The sequence below is a fragment of the Papio anubis genome, unplaced genomic scaffold, assembly GCF_008728515.1.
Source record: "Papio anubis isolate 15944 unplaced genomic scaffold, Panubis1.0 scaffold81, whole genome shotgun sequence".
Lineage (NCBI taxonomy): Eukaryota > Metazoa > Chordata > Mammalia > Primates > Cercopithecidae > Papio > Papio anubis.
In genome coordinates this window covers 128331-152696 of record NW_022168322.1, presented here as the reverse complement: position 1 = coordinate 152696, position 24366 = coordinate 128331, and the positions used below count along the sequence as shown (strand labels likewise).

General features: G+C 43.5%; 1 protein-coding gene across 4 annotated transcripts in view; it reads left to right on the top strand.

The window, feature by feature from the left end:
• The first annotated feature begins 9206 nt into the window (after nucleotides 1-9206).
• LOC116268510 (ras-related protein Rab-27A) overlaps nucleotides 9207-24366 on the top strand; it is an 85768-nt gene continuing 70608 nt past the window's right edge. For 3 of the 4 annotated variants that reach the window (XM_031662606.1, XM_031662610.1, XM_031662609.1), the window contains exon 1: nucleotides 9207-9334. The gene's annotated coding sequence lies outside the window, so the exon portion shown is untranslated. Of the gene's footprint in view, nucleotides 9335-16255; nucleotides 16328-24366 lie in introns of all 4 variants that reach the window. The other variant, XM_031662607.1, reaches the window with a different exon arrangement.

Genomic DNA, 24366 nt, shown 5'->3' with positions numbered 1-24366 from the left:
CAGGTGTGAGCCACCACGCCCGGCTAATTTTTGTATTTTTAGTAGAGACGGGGTTTTGCCATGTTGGTCAGGCTGGTCCTTAACTGCTGACCTCAGGTGATCCACCCACCTTGACCTCCCAGAGTGTTGGGATTACAGGCATGAGCCACTGTGGCTGGTCCACAACTGACATTTTTTTTTTTTTTTTTGAGACGGAGTCTCGCTCTGTCGCCCAGGCTAGAGTGCAGTGGTGCAATCTCGGCTCACAGCAAGCTCCACCTCCCAGGTTCACGCCGTTCTCCTGCCTCAGCCTCCCAAGTAGCTAAGACTATAGGCATCCGCCACCATGCCCGGCTAATTTTTTGTATTTTTTTAAGTAGAGGCGGGGTTTCACCCTGTTAGCCAGGGTGGTCTCGATCTCCTGACCTCATGATCTGCCCGCCTCAGCCTCTCAAAGTGCTGGGATTACAGGCGTCAGCCACCGCGCCCGGTCACAAGTGACATTTTTTAAGAATACTGGCCTGCTGTTTTGTAGAATGTCCCTTAAATTGTGTTTGTTGATGGTTTTTTAATTATTTGATAGATTCAGTTTGATAGAAACATACAGAAATGATGTATTACCATGATTCATGGATTCCTATTTCGTGGGTTACAATCCATTACTACTATCAGGGCTGGCTGCGTAATTTGTGGGGCTCAGCACAAATGAAAATGCAGGGCCCTGGGTGTGGACAAGGAAGCCAATTTCCTCTTCTCATAAACTGCTGTTCCAGTCGATGCAAATGGACAATGCCCAGGGAACTGTATCCTCCACGCTGGTTTGTTCTCGATTGTTAGATGGCACTGGTAAGAGGCCCTAGCTGAATGGCCTGCAGAATGTGCTGTGTTACTGTCAGATTAGGGAGGGGATGACTGCCTTCTTGATCACCCCATGGTGCTATGAAAGTTGCAAATACAGGATAAAGTCCACTCTACTCAGACCGAGACAAATTGGAGATAGGAGAACACAAAGGAGAGAGCTCATGCTTGCATGTCTAAAGCTAAAAGCTGTTTCCAGGCAATAACCCACAAGAAATTCTCTCATGTCCTTCATGCATCTTATGCTTTGCATGGCTTGCATATTTCACACACATGCACATATTTCTTTGACATGATTTCTTACTAGACGTTTTTTAGGACTGCATCTATTCAGATAAGATAATCTCAAAAGAAGGCTTGCCTGATAATGGCTTCTCTACCAGTGAAGCCATTCACTGCTACCGACTCTGGCTTTGAACCGCTGGTATCAATAAACTGTTTCTAAGCAGCTTACATGAACGTCTCTGTGTTACTGATAAAGGCTTCTCTTTACCCTCCCCTCTTTGGATGCGTTTGTGGCTTGCTGTAACTGTGCATCCCAGGTTATAATCCTTTTTGCTTACTCCCAGATAAAATAATTATATTATGAGGTTTTTTTCTGATGTCTTTTTTTTTAGGTTGACTGCCCTGGGATATGGGCCCAACCCTGAACCCTCCTGTACCTATCCATGCCTAGGCTTCTGCCAGGGTGGAAGGTGATGGCAAAACACGGGCCTCCCCCAGCCAAGGTGACCCAGTCACTGCTCTGAAGCAAGGCAGAGAATGCAAAGCTGGGCAGGGACCACGGGACCGGGGGTAGGGAGTGGGCAGCAGCAGGCCTCAGACCCATGTGTCATCAGAGGCTCCAGGTTCTCAGAATGCTCCATTGTGCCATCAGACTTCACTTAGAAACCACAAATTCAAAGGTAAAATGATAAAGGGTTTTAAGGCAATGACTCTACATTATTAAAATTCTGCATGCCAAGCCTTGTGTGATTCTACAGGTCCACAAAGTCAGCCCTGACAAACACTATTAATTTTGATGTTCAAATTGACCCAGATTTGGCTAGTGAGAACCCCTTCAAGCTGGTTCCTGTGTCCTTTTTTTTTCTATTTAAATAAATGTTTCAAGTATAGAAATTAATTTTAAAACATTATCCAAAAGTTGTGTTCCATTTAACAAATGTAAAGCAGAACTTTTGGGAAAAAAAGTTTACAATTAGGTATAAAATACTTAATAATATACTTTGACATTCACAGTAGCTGTTTTCAAAAAACAGATTTTGCTAATATAGCTTAAAAGGAAAATTACAGTCTCATTAAAAATAAATAAGCCTTTAACTGAGGAATAGTCCTCCCTCAGGATGGATCCTGTGTCCTTTGCATGTCACTGTCATTTTCTGAGCACTCTTTTACTTTCTGACTCATCTTTTTCCTTCCCAGACCAAGTTTTGTTTTCCTTTGTTTCTTTGTTTTTGAGATAGAGTCTCCCTCTGTCGCCCAAGCTGGAGTGCAGTGGCACGATCTAGGCATCTAGGCGCACTGGAGCCTCCGCCTCTCAGGTTCAAGTGATTCTCAGGCCTCAGCCTCCCGAGTAGCTGGGACCACAGGCGTGTACTACCACACCCAGCTAATTTTTGTATTTTTAGTAGAGACGGGTTTTCACCCTGTTGGCCAGGCTGGTCTGGAACTCCTGACTGCCCGCCTCGGCCTCCCAAAGTGCTGGGTCTACAGGTGTGAGCCACCGCGTCAGGCCCCAGACCAAGTTTTGAATCAAGAAGTACTGGGACCAGGCGCAGTGGCTCACACCTGTAATTTCAGCACTTTGGGAGGCTAAGGCGGGCGGATCATAAGGCCAGGAGTTTGAGACCAACCTGGCCAACGTGGTGAATCTCCGTCTCTACTAAAAATACAAAAATCAACCGGGCATGGTGGCAGGGGCCTGTAGTCCCAGCTACTTGGGAGGCTGAGGCAGGAGAATTGCTTGAAACCGGAAGGCGGAGGTTGCAGTGAGCTGAGATCACACCACTGCACTCTAGCCTGGGTGAAACAGCGAAACTCTGTCTCAAAAAAAAAAAAAAGTATTGGTTCTTTAAAAAAAAAAAAAAATTGAAGCAAAATCTGCATCACAAAACATTAATCTTGGTCATTTTAAAATGTACAATTCTGTGACATTTTGTACATCTATCTAGTTCCAAGACTTTTTCATCACCCCAGAAGGAAACCTCGTGTGCAATTAACAGTGAACACCTCATTTCTCCCTCTCCCCAGCCTCTGGAAACCACTTGTCTGCTTTCCATCTTTACGGATTTACCTGCTCTGGATGTTTCATGTAAGTAGAATGATACAATATGTGGCCTTCTGTGTTTGACTTCTTTCACTTACTGTAATGTTTTTGAAGTTCATCCATGTTGTAACATGTATCAATACTTTATTCCTCTTTATGGCTGAATACAATTCCATTATATGGATGTGCCACATTCTGTTTATTCATTCTTTGATGCCATTTGTCTCTAGTTCTGGGCTGTTGTAAATAATGCTGCTATGAACACTTATGTACAAGTATTAAACATGTGTTTGGATGCCTGTTTTCAGTTTTTTTAGGCATAGTTCTAGGAATAGGCTTGCTAGGTCATCTGTTTAACTTTTTGAAGACTCATCAAACTGTTTTCCAAAGTGACTGTACTATTTTACATTCCCAGTTTCTGCATGTCCTTGTCAAATCACCCTTCTTTCCTCCCTCCCTTTCTTTCTCCTTCTTTCTCTTTCTCTTGCTCTTTCTTTCTTTCCAACCTAGTGAGTTTGAAGTGGCAGCTCATTGTGGTTTTGATTCACATTTTCTTAACGACTAATGACATTAAACATCTTTCCATTTGATGTTGGCCATTTTTATGTCTTCTTTGGAGAAATGTATATCCAATTATATTCATATGCCCATTTTTTAATTGGGTTATGTCTTTTTGTTGTTGAGTAGTTACAGCTCTTTATATATTCTGATACTATAATTTTATCAGATATATATGATTTGCAAATATTTTCTCTCATTCTGTAGGTTGTGTTTTCACTCTGTTGATAGCGTGTTTTATGCACCATTTACAAAAAATTTGGTGAAGTCTAATTAATCTACTCTTTTCTTCTGTTGCTTGTGTTTTTGGTGTCAAACCTAAAAAATATCATTGCTAAATCCAGGGTCATAAAGATTTGTGCCTATGTTTTCCTCTAAAAGTTTTAGAGTTTTAGTTCTTATATTCAGCTATTTGATTCATTTTGAGTTAATTTTTGTATATCATGTAATTTTGTATATGATATTGATGAGAGTCCAATTTCTTATTGTTCTTCTTTTTTTTTCTTTTTCTTTTTTTTCCAGAGACAGGGTCTTGCTCTGTCACCCAGGCTGGCGTGTAGTGGAGGGATCTCGGCTCACTGCAACCTCCTGGGCTCAAGCGATCCTCCCACCTCAGCTTCCCGAGTAGCTGGGACTACAGGCGCAAGCCACCATGTCTGGCTAATTTTTCTATTTTTAGTAGAGACAGGGTTTTACCATGTTGCCCTGTTGGGTCTGGAATTCCTGAGCTCAAGTGATCTACCCACGATGGCCTCCCAAAGTGTTGAAATTACAGACATGAGCTACCATGCCAGGCCTCAGTTTCATTCTTTTGCATGTAGATATCTAGTTCTCCGAGTACCACCTGCTGAGGCCACTTCTTTCTCCATTGAATGATCTTGACTATAGATGCATACTTTTATTTCTAGACTCTCAAGTCTATTCCACTCCTCTATATGTCTTTACATCAATACCATAATTTTTTTTTTTTTTAATTACTGTACCTTTGTGGTAAGTTTTGAAATCAGGAAGCATGAGCTTTTTAAATTTTTGGGTCCTTTGTAATTTCATATGCATTTTAGCGTATACTTTTCCATTTCTTCAAAAATGTTGTTGAATCTGTAGCTCTATCTGGGGGAATATAGCCATCTTCACAATATTATGTGTTTGAATCCATGAACATTAAATGTATGTTTTATTTTTATTTTTTAATTTGAGAAGGAATTTCACTCGTCACCCAAGCTGGAATGCAGTGGTGTGATCTTGGCTCACTGTAACTTCCACCTCCCAGCTTCAAGCAATTCTCCTGCCTCAGTCTCCCGAGTAGCTGGGATTACAGGTGCCCACCACAACACCCAGCTAATTTTTGTATTTTTAGTAGAGACGGGGTTTTGCCAAGTTGGCCAGGCTGGTCTCAAACTCCTGACCTCAGGTAATCCACCTGCCTCAGCCTCCCAAAGTGCTGGGATTATAGGCGTGAGCCACTGTGCCCAGCCATGTCTTTTCATTTATTTAGATTTTCTTTATTTTTTTTAGTAGTGGTTTGTGGTTTTCAATGTATAAATCCTGCACCTTCTTGGTTAAATTTATGCCTAAGTGTTTTATTCTTTTTAATATTATTGTAAATGGAACTTTTAAAGTTTCCTTTTCAATTGTTCATTTCTAATGTGTTGAAATGCAACTAATGTTTATGTGTCGATCTAGTCTTTTGCATTTTTGCTTATTTCATTTATTAGCTCTAATAGTTTTTTTATTATTTAGGATTTTCTATATATAATATCATGTAATTGGTTCCTTTTGTTGGAAAGGGATATTAAGAAATCAAGATCCCAAGCCTGTAATCCCAGCACTTTGGGAGTCCGAGACAGGTGGATCACGAGGTCAGGAGATCGAGACCATCCTGGCTAACACGGTAAAACCCCGTCTCTACTAAAAAATACCAAAAACTAGCCGGGCGAAGTGGCGGGCGCCTGTAGTCCCAGCTACTCGCGAGGCTGAGGCAGGAGAATGGCGTGAACCCGGGAGGCGGAGCTTGCAGTGAGCTGAGATCCGGTCACTGCACTCCAGCCTGGGCAACAGAGCGAGACTCCGTCTCAAAAAAAAAAAAAAAAAAAAAAAAAGAAATCAAGATCCAGGTGCTAAGTGTACTCATAACTACTTTGATATAATTGCTTCTAGGACCTCTTAGCAGACAGAACTAGATAATACATACATACACACACATATATATATATTTATATATTAAAATCCTTGAATTCTTACTGATTCCACCAACTTTAATTCTATTAGGAAAACTGGAGGTGAAACTCTCCATGCTGCAAGTAGCAGTGCCCGAAAAGCCCCAGGGTGGGAAGCAAGAGGTATACTGTGATCGATTCTGTGGCTGGAGTAAGAAGTGGCGTAGAGATGACTTTGAACTGGCACACAAGATGTGTTCAGTATACTTAGTTTCCATAATAACAGTCTCCTTGTTTTCTTTCTACCTCTCTGGATACTGTTTTTTTGGATTCCTTTTTGAACTTCTGTTGCTCATGCCTTAAAAGCTGGGTGTTCATCTGGGTTCTGTAACAAGCCTATTGTCCTCTCAGCTCACTTTCTAGATTAGCTCATTGATTCTAATGCCTTCCGGTACCTTTTGGGTAATAGCTACAGCACACGTTTTCAGTGCTTCAGATAGGCCTATTTGACTACATACTAAATATCCAGGCTTCACTTGGATATTCTGTTGTTGCTAGTGTGTCAAAATGGAAATGTCCTAAACTCATCACCGTGGCCTATTTCACCCTTCCTCCCGGTTGTAACTAGGTTTTCTTCCTATTGCTCAATGGTTTCTTGTTGCCCAAACCAGAAACTGGACATCCCCATGGACTCCTGCCTCGCTTTCACACCCCCACATCCAAGTCCTCTTGATTCATTCTCCTAAATATGTCAAATATGTCCATTCATCTCCATCCTTATGGCCACTGCCTTAATCAGATCACTATTATCCCTCACTTGGATTACAGAGTGCTAATTGACCTCTCAAACCCATTCTTAGTCTTAGAACCATTACAAACTTCAGTTCTAAGTTTTAGTCTTGGCTGTGCCACTTATTAGCTATATGATCTTGGTCAGATTGCTTAATCGCTTTAGGACTCAGTTTCCTCATCTGTAATACAGAGGCAAGAATAGAACCTACTTCATAAAGTAGTTGTAAGACACATAAGAGGTGATGTAGTCAAAACTATTAGCGTATTGGCTGACTCATAGTAAATGATCAAGAAATGTTAGTTATTATCATGATCATCATTGCACGGTTATTCACCACACGGCCTCTGTTATTTCTCCAAATTCTTTTCTGATTGTTTCAGTCTTTCAGCTTTTCTGAACCTCTTCCTGTTGCTGCAGGGTCAAATCCTATCTTTTGCTTCCAGGCCTTCCCTCTGCTCCCTTTTCCTGGAATTCTCTTCTCCCTTGCCCCTTGCCCTCATTCATTCTAAGTTTATCCATCATTTTCTCTTGATTTGGTGTCATTTATCTGTGTTCCAATAACACTCTTTAACTTCCTTTACTGAGGCTTTTATCTCACTACGGGACTTGCCTACTTATTCGTTGGTCTCTCAAGTAAGTCCTGAGGTCAGGGACCAGTTTACCTTGTTTACTAATACAGGGCCTGACTTGATGAATGAGTGAATGAATGGGTGATGAATGGGCCATAGCGCCATCCTGGGTTTTCTGATCTCCTGTCTGGTATACTCCTGGTGAGAGCACTGCCTGGCCGCAGGAGTGGGGAAAGCTGAAGGTGGGCTTTCCCTGTACCATACCAGCCATTAGCAATTACTGCATTATTGGCTTCCCAGATTTTAGCTGACCAGTGATTGCCAGGACTATTCCTCTAGACATGAACATAGGGCTACCTTTTCTCTCTCTCTTTTTTTTTTTCCAGACAGAGTCTCTCTCTGTCGCCCAGGCTGGAGTGCAGTAGCGCCATCTCAGCTCACTGCAACCTCCACCTCCTGGGTTCAAGCGATTCTCCTGCCTCAGCCTCCTAAGTAGCTGGGACTACAGGCGCGTGCCACCATACCCGGATAATTTTTTGGTATTTTTAGTAGTGACGGGGTTTCGCCGTGTTAGCCAGCATGGTGTCAATCTCCTGACCTTGTAATCCGCCCGCTTCGGGCGCCCAAAGTGCTGGGATTACAGGCGTGAGCCGCCGCACCCGGCCTTTTTCTCTTAACCTCACCAACAGTCTGATGGCCCTTCTCTCACACGGGAACAGCTCTTGAACTTATCAACCTGTTATGACATCTGTTATCTCTAAACCCGAGTTTACTGTGTTATGGTTGCCTGGAAATGTTATATCAAATGTGTGAAATTGCCGACTATTGGTAATTTCATAAGGTTCATCCTATAGGTGCTTTTGTAAATTGGACCCATCTGACAAGCTAACTACTGTAACGCAAATTGTGAGTAGCTACAGATTGGAAAGGTGATGGAGTTGGCCAGGTGGGCCTGGGACAGCTGGAATTTGCGGTGGAGGTAGACACAAGTTAGCAAGATGGCTTAGAAGGCAGAAGAGAAGCCAGACTAAGGCTTCTCAACATTTTACTCTACTTAGAAGTGGAAACATTTGGTTCAGAGGGCCTTTGCCTTAGACTCCATAGGGGCAGGCCCAAGGCCGCTGAGGTGGATGAACTTGGCTGCCTCTGAGTGGGAACCAGGAGGCCTGATCCCCTACAAAGTCCCAGGTTCACGACCCCGCAGGCCCGAGCGACACCGTCGGCGCTGGGAGAAGAGAGCCACTGGGTGGCAGCAAAGGCACGCAGGTTTCTTCCGATAGAGGCGGTTCCTTAACATACTGTAGTTTCCTTCTTTTCAAACTCATTGCTCTAACACTCTTAGAAATTTACAGTGGTTTTATATTCTTGAATTAGACAGTGTGAGCAGAGACTCCGTTTGCCATTTCCTCTCAGAATTACATTGATGTTTTTCCTGCGAAAATTTTAACTTATTTTTCTCCCATGTTATTTCCAGGAATCCCAGACTTTTCCTTGCCCCGGAAAGGCCGTGTCCAGGGCGACCTGAGCCAGGAGCCGCAGGGGTGGGAAGCCGGCTGCAGGGCCGGACCCGGGAAGCCGCCTCAGGAGCCGCGAGGACTCGGGAACCCCGGGCGGGGCCGGCGTGCATTCGCCCGGCACCTCCGGCTGCTACGGTGGCGACCGCGATCTGATGCCCTGGAAAACACCTTTAGAACATGGCTTTTGGGGGAGGTGAATAGGGCAGAGTCCCCAAAGGACACCTCGCCGCATACCGGTTCTTGGTGCACTTTGTAAATGTCACCCCCGTGTCTCAAAACGAAAACATCCCTTTGTCTTCTAGCACCTTCCAGAACGGGGCAGTGGAAACTAGTGTTGGGACAAAGGAGGCGAGCAGGGCCTTTTCGGGGCTCACAGAGGACCCCTCGGAGGCGCGGCGGCGGGGGAGAGCGCGACAGTCCTCCAACCCCCGCCAACCGGGCAGGGGCCGCTCCCGAGGTGACAGAAGGAGGCGGGAGGTGGAGGAGAGAAGGTCCCGCCCCACCTCGCTCTCCTTTACGGGAAGTGATGTGGGGCCAGGCGGAAAATACCCGCCAAGAACCCAAAAAAGGCCAGCGGCGGGTGGACGCGGCGCGCGGGGACTCGAGCCGGGCGGGGACAGGACTGCGGGGCGAGCCAGGTGAGGGGGCCTGAGGAGCGGGAGGCTCGCGGCGGGTTCGGTCCCTCCGGGAGGACCGAGTGAGGCGTCCCCGTGGGGCCGTCCTGGGGCTGGGGTCGGAGGCTGAGCCGCCCTTTCTCCTCGCCTCCTGGCACCCGAGCCCGCCGGAAAAGTGGCTTCTCTCCCAGGCCCTCAGTGCAGACCCCAGTGATGACAATCGCCTGGTGCTGGTCAGGTGCGGTCCGGGGTCCGGCCAGGGTCTCAGGTCGCCTCCGGGTTGCATCCAGGTGCGAGGGTGCCCATCAGGGGTAGGAAACTTTCCTGGATGGAAAGGAGGAAAGTCCCCGACCTCCCGCACGCCCCCCAGTTCATTCCTCCCTCTTTAGCTTTCAGTTTAACTGTTTAACCCGGTTGCCCTCTCGGTGAGGGTCTGGACTGCAGACTGGCTGCGAGGGAGGGGCTCTCCCTTCTCCTGTCAGTTAGACAGCAAACTCTACCTGGCGGCCAGGCCCTGCCGTCGGGACTGGTGGTGGGCTGATGTGATGACAGGCTTTAGTAACTATTGCCAAAGCCTGTCTCTGTCCCAGTAGATCACCAGCTCAGCAAAGGCAGGCCTGAAGCGAAGGGAATTTTGTGAGCCCTGGACTGAGGAGCCTTCCCAGCCTTTTAGCTCCTGCTGGCCACCTGGGCCTGCATGGCCTCAGGGTCTTCTGCCACAGGGTCCTCTTCCTTACCCCTGCAGCTAACAGCTGTTCTTTCCTTCCCGATGGATTCTCACTTTTTATGGTTGGTTGATCAGTCAGATGTTGGAGTTGGGGGTAGAGGGATTATAGAGTTGCGCTATGTACGTTTTCTCTAATCATTGCTAATTAAATTTGTTGATTCTCCACTCACTGTTCTTGTTACTTTTTTTTTTTTTTTCCCGGCCTTCTTAAAAACTTGCTTTAGAGGGAAAATACAACCTGGAAAACAGTTTCTGCAGATGGTTAGAAGTGAAGAAAGGTTAATATAATGCCGAAGGAACTTGACTGAGGATCATTATTTTCTGTATTTTCTGTTGGTTTATGTTGTTTTATGTTTTCATTCCTACTTTTTTCTTCCTTCCTTTGTACCCTTCTCTCTTCCTCCCTCCCTCGCTTTTTTCCCTCCTTCCTTAATTTCTATGACCTGCTTTGATTTTTAATTTCATTGAAGTATATTTAATCTATTTTTCCTTTTTTTTTTTTTTTGAGACAGAGTCTGATTCTGTCGCCCAGGTTGGACTGCAGTGGCGTGATCTTGGCTCACAACAACCTCTGCTTCCTGGATTGAAGTGATTCTTTTGCTTCAGACTCTAGAGTAGCTGGGATTACAGGCATGCGCCACCATGCTTGGCTAATTTTTGTATTTTTAGTAGAGGTAGGGTTTTGCTATGTTGGCCAGGCTGGTCTCAAACTCCTGACCTCAAGTGATCAACCCGCATCAGCCCAAAGTGCTGGGATTATAGGCTTGAGCCACCACACCCAGCCTGTTTTTCCTTTTGTTGTTTGTGCTTTTGATGTCAAATTTAAGAAAACATTGTCAAATTCAAGGTCATGAAGATTTATACTTATGTTTTCTTCTAAAAGTTTTATAGTTTTACCTCTTACATTTCATTCTTTGATCCATTTTAAGTTAATTTTTAAATATGGTGTGAGGTAGGAGGTCTAACTTCAACCTTTGTGTGTGGATATCCAGTTCTTTCAGCACCATTTGTTTAAAAGACTGTTCTTCTTTGAATGGTTTTGGCACCTCTGTTGAGATAAATTGACATGAATGTAAAGGTTTCTTTCTGAACTGTCAATTCTATTCCATTGATCTGTATGTCTGTCCTCAAGCTAGTATCATACTACCTTGATTATTGTAGCTACATAGTGTTTTGAAATCAGGATATGTGAGTCCTTCAACCTTGTTCTTTTTCAAGATTGTTTTGAGTGTCCAGTTCCCTGAATTTCCATATGATTTTTTTTTTTTTTTGAGACGGAGTTTTGCTATTATTTCGCAGGTTGGAGTGCAATGGCACGATCTCAGCTCACTGCAACCTCCGCCTCCCAGGTTCAAGTGATTCTCCTGCCTCAGCCTCCTGAGTAGCTGGGATTACAGGCATGTGCCACCACGCCCAGATAATTTTGTATTTTTAGTAGAGACAGGGTTTCTCCATGTTGGTCAGGCTGGTCTCGGACTCCCGATCTCAGGTGATCTGTCTGCCTCAGCCTCCCAAAGTGCTGCGATCACAGGCATGAGCCACTGTGCCTGGCCTTCCATATGAAATTTAAAGTCAGCTTCTCAATTTCTGTTGTTTTGGTTCTAGAATAGATGTAAGGGTTTTGAAGTGAACAACAATCTCTAGGAGCCACACTTTTGAGTTTTCTCTCCCAAAGCTGCTTTTCCCCTAGTCTTCTCCATCTTAGTGAATGGCAACTTCACTCTTCCAGATGCTCACACCAGACATCCTGAAATCATTCTTGATTCTTTCTCTTATACCCCACATTACATTCCTCAGCAGGCTGAGTGTGGTGGCTCACGCCTGTAATCCCAGCACTTTGGGAGACAGGTGGACGGATCACAAGGTCAGGAGATCAAGACCATCCTGGCTAACACGGTGAAATCCCATCTCTACCAAAATACAAAAAATTAGCTGGGCATGGTGGTACGTGCCTGTAGTCCCAGCTACTTGGGAGGCTGAGGTGGGAGGCTGAGGCAGGAGAATCGCTTGAACCAAGGAGGCAGAGGTTGCGGTGAGCCGAGATGGCGCCACTGCACTCCAGCCTGGGCAACGTAGTGAAACTCCATCTCAAAAAAAAAAAAAAAAAAATTCCTCAGCAAATCTCACTGATTCTACTTTAAGAATACATCTGACCAGGCACAGTGGCTCACGCCTGTAATCCCAGCACTTTGGGAGGCTAAGACAGGTGGATCATCTGAGGTCAGGAGTTCAGGACCAGGCTGGCAACATGGTGAAACCTCATCTCTACTAAAAATACAAAAATTAGCTGGGCATGGTCATGGGTGCCTGTAATCCCAGCTACCTGGGAGGCTGAGGCAGGAGAATCACTTGAACCTGGGAGGCGGAGGTTGCAGTGAGCCAAGATCACACCATTGCACCCCAGTCTGGGTGACTGAGACTCCATCTCAAAACAAACAAACGAACAAGCAAACAAAAAGAATACATCTAGGATGATAACCATTTTCCACCACTTCTGCTGCTTCCACCAAGTTCCTATCATCTCTGTCACCTGGATTACTGCAAAAGCCTCCTAAAGGACTTCCCTGCTTCCACCCTTACTGCTGCACACTCTATTCTTAAGGCAGCAGCCAGGGTCTATTATGTCACTCTGCTTGAAAGTCTCCAATGGCTTTTTATCTCAGAAGAGACAGAGTCCTCACCATGGTCTCTACAGCCCTTGCATGGAGTGTGGCTTCATCTGCTCTCACTCTTTCCTTTGCTGACTTCTGCTGCCGCCATACCTCAGGACCTTTGCCCTTGTTTCCTCTGCCTGGAATGCTCTTCCCCTCAGATGTCTGTGTGGCTTTCTTATATATTTCACTCAGGTGAAAAGTCATTTTTCTAGAGAGGCCTTCTTTGACCACCGCATCTAAAAGAGTATTTCTCACCCATCCCATCATTTTCTGCCCCCTTACCTTGCCTTGTTTTCTTTAGAGTATTTATAGTACTGTCATACACAAACCAGCACATACACACGATATTTGTCTTTCACTGATAGAAGACAAGCTCCATGATGGCCAGGAATCTGCCTTGCTCACTGTGATGTCCACAGCACATAGAATGGTTTCTGACATACATTAAGCGCTCAGAAAGATAGGTGCTGAACTAATGAAAAAGGGAACGGAAGATGGAGCAATAGGGATCATTCTGCCATTTCTCTCATCCAAGTACTAACCAGGCCCAACCCTGCTTAGCTTCCAAGATCAGAGGAGAACAGGTGCATTCAGGCTGGTATGTCTGTAGAGTGTTCTGCTGTTTCTTTCCTACTATTCTATCCATTTTTTTTTTCTAAGAGAAGCAACGTCTATAGATACACCAGCATCTCCTAAGTCTCTCATCTTCTGTCCTACTTTCCCAAAAATAATAGTCTTATCTTCCTTAAAAAGGGGAAGTTCAAATAAGTGGAAAGGTGAGGCTGTCGGTCCTTTCCACGGTGGCAGACCGGAACCCTCTGTTTGTATCCTGGGCAAACTGGGCAGGGCCATTCAGTGCCTATCTCCAGGGTGTTGTCCTCTTGTGCTGATTTAGGAAGAGTGAAGTTTTTTGGATATTTAAGAAAATGGAAATTCATTTCTTATGTATTTATTCAATAGAAACGGGGTTTCACCATGTTGACCAGGCCCCTGCGAAGGGAAATTGTCTTGCCATTGCTAAAACAAGATTGGTTCTTGAAGAGAGTAATTTATCCTTTCTATAGCCTTCACTTTTTATGCCCCATGCAGATTTTGCTTGGACCGTATTTGTTCTTCTGCTTCTTGGTCAGGAAGTTTGAGTTTATGATTTGGTTTCCCCAAGTGCAGACAGGAGCCCTGAGCTGGAGGCAGAGATAAGGGGTCTGTCATTTACCTGTGTTCATAGGGTAAGGTGTGTGGAGTAGAGAGCATTCAGCTCTGTTTGGACACTCTCGTTGTGCAGGTACTTGTATGACTGAGGTCTAGTAACACTCATATTTGATTTAGTGTCAAGTAAAATTAGATGCCTCTCTTACTCAAGAGGAATGCTGAAAGTTTTGTTCCTCCTTTCCTGTTTTTTGTTTGTTTGTTTTTCCTCTGTATATGTTGCCTTAAACAGAAGGTTACCATGTAGTGCTTTAGTCAGCCAACCTCCCATGTGTATGGAGTGAAGAGTTTTGATTCTAATGTGGGGATAGAGGTGGGGTGCCAGATTTAGCAAACTAAAAAAAGTTAAATATTGCAGATAAACACTGAATAATTGTTTCCTATATCTTATGCATTATTTGGGACATGCTTTTACTAAAAAATTGTTCTTTATTCCAAAGTGCATATTTAACTGGGTGTCTTGTTTTGTGTCTGGCAGCCCTAGTTGGAGGTTATGTTTATGCATAGAAATTGCATCGATCGTGAAAATGTCCAAAGAATGATTGAGCCGTGGCTGATTTTTAGTGATTGTGCATGTATCCAAAAGAGAGGATTTGTAAACCCAAGAAGTATTAGAATTAGAAGGAAGTTAGAGAACATTTCATTTATCTCTAGTCTTTTATAGTTAAGGGAATTTACTCCAGAGAGGTTAAGTCACTTTGTCAAAGTCACATAGAGTTAGTGGCAGAGCTGGACATGGGACTGTGGGACCAGCGGTGGTTCTGCTGCATAATCCCGTCCCTTAAGAGGTCATGAAAAAGTTGCTTATGTTTTCATGTTGACCTTTAATCACATCTGTAGCCATCCACTCAAGATCACCTCATTATCATACTGTCCTTCAGTCCCCAGATCCAACATGTGGCAGTCAAAGCCATTCTCATGAGACACCTTGACTTTTCTCTGAGGGCTACATGACTGTTGAAAGCCCCACGTGGTTCTCTTCCCTGCTGTTATGCCAGAAAGCCTGTAGTTCAATGTATTTTTTTTTTTTTTTTTTTGAGATGGAGTCTCGCTGTGTCTCCCAGGCTGGAGTGCAGTGGCACGATCTCAGCTCACTGCAAGCTCCGCCTCCCGGGTTCATGCCATTCTCCTGCCTTGGCTTCTTGAGTAGCTGGGACCACAGGCGCCCGCCACCATGCTGGGCTAATTTTTTTGTATTTTCAGTAGAGACGGGGTTTCACCCTGTTAGCCAGGATGGTCTCGGTGTCCTGACCTTGTGATCTGCCAGCCTCCGCCTCCCAAAGTGCTGGGATTACAGGCGTGAGCCCCTGCGCCTGGCCTATTTTTATTTTGTTTATGGTTTTGTTAACACTTTTGACCCTCTTGAGTATTTATTGTAAGGTGCTTTGATTAAGGTGGTCTTACTGAGTATAATTCCGCAACAACTAAGTGTTGTCTTATGGGAAGCCTGCTTGCTTTGAGTGGCCTATTCCCACGAAACTCCTCACCCCTTTTTATTTTGGTAGAATGAATATGGAAGATATACATATGACAAGGACCAAGGTAGATAGACAGGTATATGTGACTTGCTTACTAGAGATCTGTTCTTTTTAAACAATATTTTATTATTTTTTATTACAATTATTTGTACCTCTTTAAAAGAAAGCAGCCTTGAAAGTGAACATGCTTTCTCTAACTGCTATTTGAATACCATATTTCAGAACCACTAATCTTGTTTTTTCATAGTCTGGTTGGTTAATTCATATAAAGTCTTACCAGCTGCCAGGTCAAAGCATAATAATAAAATTGGTTGCCAAGAGACTGAAAAACCTGTTCATCCTTATTTGCTACAGTTTATCTACCTTGGCCTGATCCCAACCTCATGGGAGGCTGGTCAGGTCCTATCAGGGTATGGCTGAATACTAATCTCCTGTGTATTTGTATCTTTAAAAGCAAAGACAAGGTCTAAATCAGCTAGTTAAACATGATAATAGGATACTTTTATTCTTGCTGTACTAGCCCTAATAAGAGGGGAAATGAAACATACAGAAATAGGTCATGGCTTAAATGTTCATTTGCAATACCAAAGAGTTTTAAAATATAACCTATGATTGTGGTCAGGATTTCTTTGTTTCTTGCTAAGAAATCATTATGAAAATAGTGATTTTCATAATACATCTCATCATTACAAGGAAACAACTCCAAGAATGAGTGAAGAGGTCTAGCGGTCCTTGAAAAGATAAGGCATTGTCCTCACAGTCAAATACTAGAGACCTAATGTGACTTTTCCCGTTAGGGACAAGGTCAGCTGTCCCAGGCCCCACGTCTGCCCTAGGCACAGAGGGCTGTGTAGTGAAGTGGGCTGTGATATTTCCTCAGGCGGTGGCTCGTTCCTGTGTTCCGGAGCTCCTGCTTGAATGTGGAAGAATCAACGCAGTCAGGAATCAGTAGGTCGGTTTTTAGTCTCCATATTCCTGATTATTAACTATGTGATATCACACCAGTATCTCTCAGTTGGGGTTGATTTTCTCGCCTGCCCCACCCCACATGGGACATTTAGCAATGCCTGGCGACGTTTTTGACTGTCACAACTGGGGAGTAACTCCTGGCATTTAGTGGGTGGAGGCCAGGGATGCCGCAAAACATTCCCAGTACACAGGACAGCCCCCAGCAAAGGATTATCCTGCCTAAAATGTCAACAGTGCCGAGGCTAAGAAACCCTGCATTAGACAAACCTCTTTGGCTTGCAGTTTCCCAAGTTACACGTTCTCGCCATCATGTAAAACTAAGCCTAACTCTACCACTGTTGTCTTTCTAACCTCTCCCTCACCCCAATTCTTTTTTCTTTTTTCTTTTTTTTTTTTTTTTTTTTTTTGAGACGGAGTCTGGCTCTGTCGCCCAGGCTGGAGTGCAGTGGCCGGATCTCAGCTCACTGCAAGCTCCGCCTCCTGGGTTCCCTCACCCCAATTCTAAGTCAGTAAATATGGGGTAGGGCTCAGCCTGTTATTTATTTATTTATTTATTTATTTATTTATTTATTTATTGTCTCCACACGGGCTTCTGATGGGCAGTTGCAGTTGAGGCTGAGAACCACTGCCCCCAGGGATCATGCGAAATGGGGTTCTCGTGGAGGTGCCAGGTTGGCCATAAGAGAGGAGTGGACCCTCTCGGAACAGCCTACCAGCAGGAGGAAGTGAGAGGCCTGTCTATTGCGTGCTTCCACGTGAGCAGAAGCCACATGCATGAGCGACCACAGAGAACATGTACCTGAAGGGTTACACAGGGACTTGGGCTCTCAGTTTCTGCACGATAAGCTCTCAGCTGCCGGGAATGTCTACTTCCCAGATTTCCGGCTGACCACCATACCCTGGAAAGGAAATGATAAAACGGGACAGTTTCTTTATTAACACCCTGATTCTAGCTTCACTAGAGCTTCTCTGGGAGGTTGAAAATCAGTAACAAAAAACCTCACCCTGAGTCATCAGCCCATTTTGCCACCCAGATAAGGAAACCACATTTGTTACACTTACAGAATTGTGTAATTTAAGAGCTGGTAGGGACCTTGGAAATTGTAGCTCAGGCTCCCCTCCCAGAAGTCCAGAGCTGTACCTCAGGTCACGTGGCTCATTGATGGCAGGGATGGTTCCAGAAGCCTGGTCTGCTGGTTCCCTGGTGTGTTCTTTTTATGTTCTTATTCTAATATTTCTTGATTGGAACCAGTGGTACTGTGGACAATCCAAAATTGTGTGTATTGTTCAAAGGAAGTGACTTCTAGATGGAACTTTGCTAACACCCAGAGTCTCTTCCTTGAACTCCTCTGAAATATGTTAGGAGGCAAAACAAGTATATCATGATTTCCCTGTGTTAAAGCAGTGCAGAAATACCCAAGTGCCTTCTCTGTGCCAGCTGCTGGTTAAAGGCCTGTACTGCTACTTTTCCGTTCCAATTCTTGCGCCTCCCTGCCATAGCCCATTTTTCACACAAAGCCAGTGATGTCCAAAAAAAAGGAATTCACACTCCTGAGGAGCATGAAACAAAATTTTAAAAAGTTAAAGGAATTCAGGTCATATCCTTCTGCTTAAAATCCCCTAGTTGCTTTCATTGTAGTAGGTGTGAGATCCACATAGGTAGCTGTGGTCTGTAAGGGCCTCTAGTTTCCTTTTTTTCCCTTCTCCCTTCCTTTCCTACTTTCCCTTCTCCCTTCCGTTCCCCCTTCCCTTCTCCCTTCCTTCCCTTCCTTTCTTTTCTATCTTCCCTTCCCTTCTTTCTTGTCTTTGTCACCCAGCTCACTGCAGCCTCAACATCCTGGGCTCAAGTGGATCCTCCTACCTCAGCCTCCCAAGTAACTAGGACCACAGGAACATGTCACCATGCTGGGCTAATTTTTGTATTTTTAGTAGAGATGAGTTTTTACCATGTTGGCCAGGCTGGTCTTGAACTCCTGACCTCAAGTGATCTGCCTGCCTTGGCCTCCCAAAGTGCTGGGATTACAGCTGTGAGCACTTCGCCCATCCTGGACTTTATTTTTAAAATGAAATCAGAATGCCAGTTTATTGATACATGAGAAGTGGAACTGCTAAGCATAATAGATTCCTTTCTTTGAAGACAGCGTATGCTTCCTATAGGAAAAATATCCAGGTGAAGCAGATATAAAAGGAGAAAGCTACTGGGTAAGTATAGACTCAGCACCCAGTGAATTGGAAATCAAAAAGACCCAAGAGCTTTGATGCTGGAGAAAGATTACCATGTTAATGGCTCCTCAAAACTGGCTGGATGTGAAAATTGCACAGGAAGCTTTTGTTTAAAACATACCCACAAAAGAGTGTAAATTGGTTCAACTATTGTGGAAGACAGTGTGGTGATTCCTCAAGGATCTAGAACTAGAATTACCATTTGACCCAGCAATCCCATTACTGGGTGTATACCCAAAGGATTATAAATCATGCTACTATAAAGACACGTGCACACATATGTTTATTGTGGCACTATTCACAATAGCAAAGACTTGGAACCAACTCAAATGTCCATCAATGATAGATTGGATTAAGAAAATGTGGCACATATACACCATGGAATACTATGCAGCCATAAAAAAGGAGGTGTTTATGTCCTTTGCAGAGACACGGATAAAGCTGGAAACCATCATTCTCAGCAAACTGTCACAAGGACAGAAAACCAGACACCGCATGTTCTCACTTATAGGTGAGAATTGAACAATGAGAACACTTGAACACAGGGCAGGGAATATCACACACTGCAGCCTGTTGTGGGGTGAGGGAAGGGGGAGGGATAGCATTAGAAGAAATACCTAATGTAAATTTTGAGTTGATGGGTGCAGCAAACCAGCATGGCACATGTACACCTATGTATCAAACTTGCATGTTGTACACATGTACCCTAGAACTTAAAGTATAATAATAATAATTAAAAAAAACATACCCACAAGGAACAACAACACATTTTTCAGTCTCTCCTTTGGAGATTCTAATTTATTAGGTTTGTGGTGAGGGCTCGGGAATCTATGTTTTATTTAAAATACTGCTGTAGTGATTGATGGTGGACAGCCTGGTTTGGGAACCAGTGCCTAGCTCACCTTTACTTCCAGCATGAGTAAACTCAGGCTGGAAGAGATCATATGTCTCATGCAGAGTCACACAGCAAGTGAGTGGGAAGATAGAATTCAAATCTCCCTGTCCTCTGTATGCATCGTTCAAACAACATAGTAAGATTCTCAGGGACAGAGGCAGCACAGCCTCGGAAATTGTTGGTTTCTTAGTTTTTTCCTCTATATACATGTAACTAACCAGTCTAGTGTCAAACAGGAAATATACACAGCATAGTTTTTTTTTTGTTTTGTTTTGTTTTATTGCAAAGTGTCAGATTAGGACCAGTAACATCAGCACCACCTGGGAACTTAGAAATGCAGATTTTCAGCCCCACTCCAGACCTACTGAATCTGAAACTCTGGTGGGGCCTACAGCCTGTGTTTTAAAGCCATCTAGGTGACTCTGATGCACCCTGAAGCTTGAGAATCACTGTCTGCAGGAACATTTCATAACTCAATCGCTGGTTAAAGCTGCTGACCTCGGCCTTTGTAGTTGATGAGTCATTAACATTGAGGCCTTAACTTTCCTAGCTATCTGCTTTCCTTGGTGATATTTATTCAAAACAGAAACTATTGTCGTAAGTCTTCATTAGAGACGGAGTCTCGCTCTGTCGCCCAGGCTGGAGTGCAGTGGGGTGATCTCAGCTCACTGCAAGCTCCACCTCCCAGGTTCACCCCATTCTCCTGCCTCAGCCTCCCGAGTAGCTGGGACTACAGGCGTCTGCCACCACACCTGGCTAATTTTTTGTAGTTTTAGTAGAAACGAGGTTTCACTGTGTTAGCCAGGATGGTCTCCATCTCCTGACCTCGTGATCTGCCCACCTCGGCCTCCCAAAGTGCTGGGATTACAGGCTTGAGCCACCGCACCCGGCCGGGAATGGACTTTTATTGAGCACTTGCCGTATGTGAGGCACTGTGTGTGAGGCTATTATTTGTTTCATTTAATTCTCACATCCACCTTGCTAGGTCAGTGTTATTATCCCTATTTTACAGATTTGGTATCTGAGGCTAGTAGAAGTTAGATATAATCTTGATGTACAGGCTATTTGCCTAACTATAGTTGTACATTTTTGCCATCTGTTGTCTCCCTAGAACAGTGGCTTACAAGCTTGATTGCGTATAACCAGAACGCCCCTGGGAAGCTTGTTATAAATGCAAATTCCCTAGGCCTCCCTTGCAGAGATCCTAATTCGGAGGCCTGGATGGGACCCAGAATTTTGAATTTTCCTCAAATACCCTAGGTGATTCTGCGCCAGTCCTAGATCCATTTTCACCTGCCCTAATTGGTTGACCAGTTGCCCCTCAAGGCTTCTCTGAAGTTCTGTGTTCTCCTGTGTTTTGTGCTCACAGGCCTTGGACACTGGTTGGAGAAGAAATATGAGTATGGGAGAAGAGGCCATGGGAGCCTTTATTAAGAGTCTTATCTGCCCGGCTCTTTCTGCTGTCTCTGCTGCTGCTTAGAGGGTTCCTAGGCCATATTTTGGCTTTGAGTAACTTGTGATGCTTTCCATTATCTATCCCAAAGTTTGTAACTGTTCTTATAGCAACTTTGCCCTTGTGTCTGTGGGGTGCATAGATGTGAGCCATTTCCTTCAGGCTGTCATTAATAACTGTGGAGTAGGGAGTTGCTTCAGCTTTTGAGGTCAGAAATGGTAGTTCATCTGTTTGGTGATAAAAGCCCTTATTTTTCAGGGATAGAATTGACATATATAGTGAATGATTTGGCTTAGAACTTAGAAATGCAGATGCAGATGTTCAGCCCCATGCAAATGTACTGAATTCACTAAATAATTAGAAGACTGAATAATCTGGTGCTATTATGAAGGAAAAAAGTGAAATGGAAATTAAAAACAAATTTCAGATATGATGCCTGATGTCCTTTGTGAGGTGACAGGCTGATTTCTGTCTACAAGTTTAGAAGCAGCTACTAACATAAATAACCCAGGGATCCCATAGTGTAAAAGAGTCATGTCTATGAAAAGATAGTGGAAATCGGCCAGGCTTTTGTCCAGTAGAGAAATCAGAAATGTTAAACTATTAAATTTCTTTAATATGTCTTAGTCCCTGAAACAAAATGTGTATTACAAAATGGGAAGGAAATTCACAAAAGCAAACATTGCAGCTTCCTGAAGTCCACTATATATAAAGCAAATTATAGGTTATGTTTCTAAGAATACTTTCTTTTTTACCTGATACTAGAGTTGATAATAACAATATGCAAGTGAGTATAATAGCTACAGCTACCATATGTGTCAAGAATTATACAAACACTTTCTCATTTAATCCTCAAGAATCTTACAAAGCAGATATTATCCTTCATTATACAGATGATGAAACAGGCTCAAGAGGATGAAGTAATTTGCCCAATGCTGGGATATGGTTTCCAGGGATTCAGGACTTTCAGTGCTATAACTCAGACGGTCTCCACTAAACTGGGTTGGTTGGTCCCACCAAGTGTCACCCAACCTGCTGACCCACAGTTAATAGTAAGGCCAAAGGGTTCTGAGTTAGACAGTGGTTAATATACTGAAAATTGCCAACCTGCCTCACAGAGCAACTTTCAGAACATTTTTTGGTGCCCATTTTTCTTCATTTTACACACAGTTCTAATAATCTGGGTTATTTGGTTTCCAGGTGCCTTGTCAATTAAAAACAGTGCATCGGAAGGGGTAGGGGTTGACCCAGGAAGGCACACGGATTACTGTGGTGAGGGATAGCTGCCTGACTGATAGCAAAGGTGAGGGCAGGGAGAAGGAAATATAAATTAACAAAAGACACGAAATCAATACAGTGGTCAGGAGCCATTTATTATGGAGGCAAACATACATTAAAAAGAATAGCTATTATTGAACATTTCCTTTGTGTCAAACACAGTTTTAGGCATTTTATAGGTATACATAATTAAATCCATGCAAAGTAATCCTATTATTATTCCTGTTCCACAGATGAGGCAACTGAGACAGAAAGGTTAAGTAATTTGCTCAAGGTCACATGGCCTGTGAGTGGTAAAGTTGAGAATTAAAGTCATACAGTCTGTCTCCAGACTCAGATCCTCAACATCCTACTTCAGTGTAGGTCCTAGGTCTTGAGGACGTAGCATGGCAAGTTAGTGAGGTTTATTGTGATGTCCTGAATCCTCCAAGAAAAAAAAAAAAAACCCATGGGCATTAAATTTTTTTTTGTAATAATTAATTTTTAAAAATTTACCAAAGCTTTTTTTTTTTTTTTTTTTTTTTGGGAGACAGAGTCTCGCTATGTCACCCGGGCTAGAGAGCAGTGGCGTGATGTTGACTCACTGTAACCTCCGCCTCCCTCGTTCAAGTGATTCTCCTGCCTCAGCCTCCTAAGTAACTGGGATTACAGGTGTGTGCCATCACACCTAACTAATTTTTGTATTTTTAGTAGAGACGGGGTTTCCCTATGTTGGCCAGGCTGGTCTCAGACTCCTGGCCTCCAGTGATCTGCCCACCTCTGCCTCCCAAAGTTCTGGGATTACAGATATGAGACACCATGCCCTGCCAAATTTACCAAAGTTATACATGGACATTGTTCTACAACGCCTGTTACAAAAAACCAGTAGACTCCTCTCCCCCAGCCCATTTCCTGCTCCCCAGAGTTAACCAGTGAACTCTTGCAGTAGTTTACACATCTAGTCTCTAAATGACATGTTTCTATTCCTATGGTCAGTTTTTCAGTTTTAGTCATTATCTGTCGATACTTTATTACAGAAGAAGAGAATTTAGCTCATTCCTCCATCCACCCCTGCTACAAGTGTACCATTTTCATCTCCTCTTTCTTACCTGAGTTTGTTCATTTGTTCCTACATTTGTTTGTTCATTCTTTCCTTCCCCTACTCAACAGTTTATTTTTACTTTATGGAGGTATTATTGACAGATAAAAGGCTATACATATTTAATATATAGATCTTGATGAATTTGGGGATAATTATTCACCCATGAAACCATCGCCACCATCAAGGCCATAAACATATCCGTCATCTCCCAAAGTTTTATCCTGCCTCCTTTATTATTATTATTGCTTTGTGTGTGTGTGTGTGTTTTAAGAACAATTAACACTGGACCTATCTTCTTAGCAGGTTTCAGTATATAATACAGTATTAGTATTATATAGACATTATGCTGTATAATAGCTTTTCAGAACTTATTTATTTTTGCATAACTGAAGCTTGTTCCCTTTAACTGTGACCTTCCCATTTCCCCTTCCTCCCAGTCCCTGGCAACCATCATTCTGCTCTCTGCTTCTGGGAGTTTGAGTATTTTTTTTTTTAATTACATTTTTTTCTTTTAGAAACAAGATCTTGCTGTGCTGCCCAGGCTGGAGTGCAGTGATGTGATCATAGCTCACTGCAGCCTTGAAGTCATGGGCTCAAGCAATTATTGTGCCTCAGCCTCTTGAGTAGCTGGGGCTACAGGAGTGGCCACCATGCGTGTAGAGTTTGACATTTTAGATTCTATATATTAAATATATGGAAGATCACATAGTATTTTTCTTTATGTGTCTGGCTTATTTAACTTAGTCTAATAGCTTCCACACCTATCCGTATTGTCACAGATGGCAGGATTTCTTTCTTTTTTAACGCTGAATACTTTTCCATTGTATGTATAGACCACATTTTCTTCATTTATTCATTGTGAATGGACATTTAGGTTGCTTCTAAGTCTTGGCTATTGTGAATAATGCTGCAGTGAACATGGGAGTACAGATACCACTTAGAAATCCTGATTTCAATTCTTTCGGATGTATTATACCCAGAAGGAGGATTGCTAAATCCTATGGTATTCTATTTTTAAAATTTTTGAAAAAATTATTTTAAAGAACCTCCATAATGTTTTCCATGGTGGCTGTACCACTCTGTATTCCCACC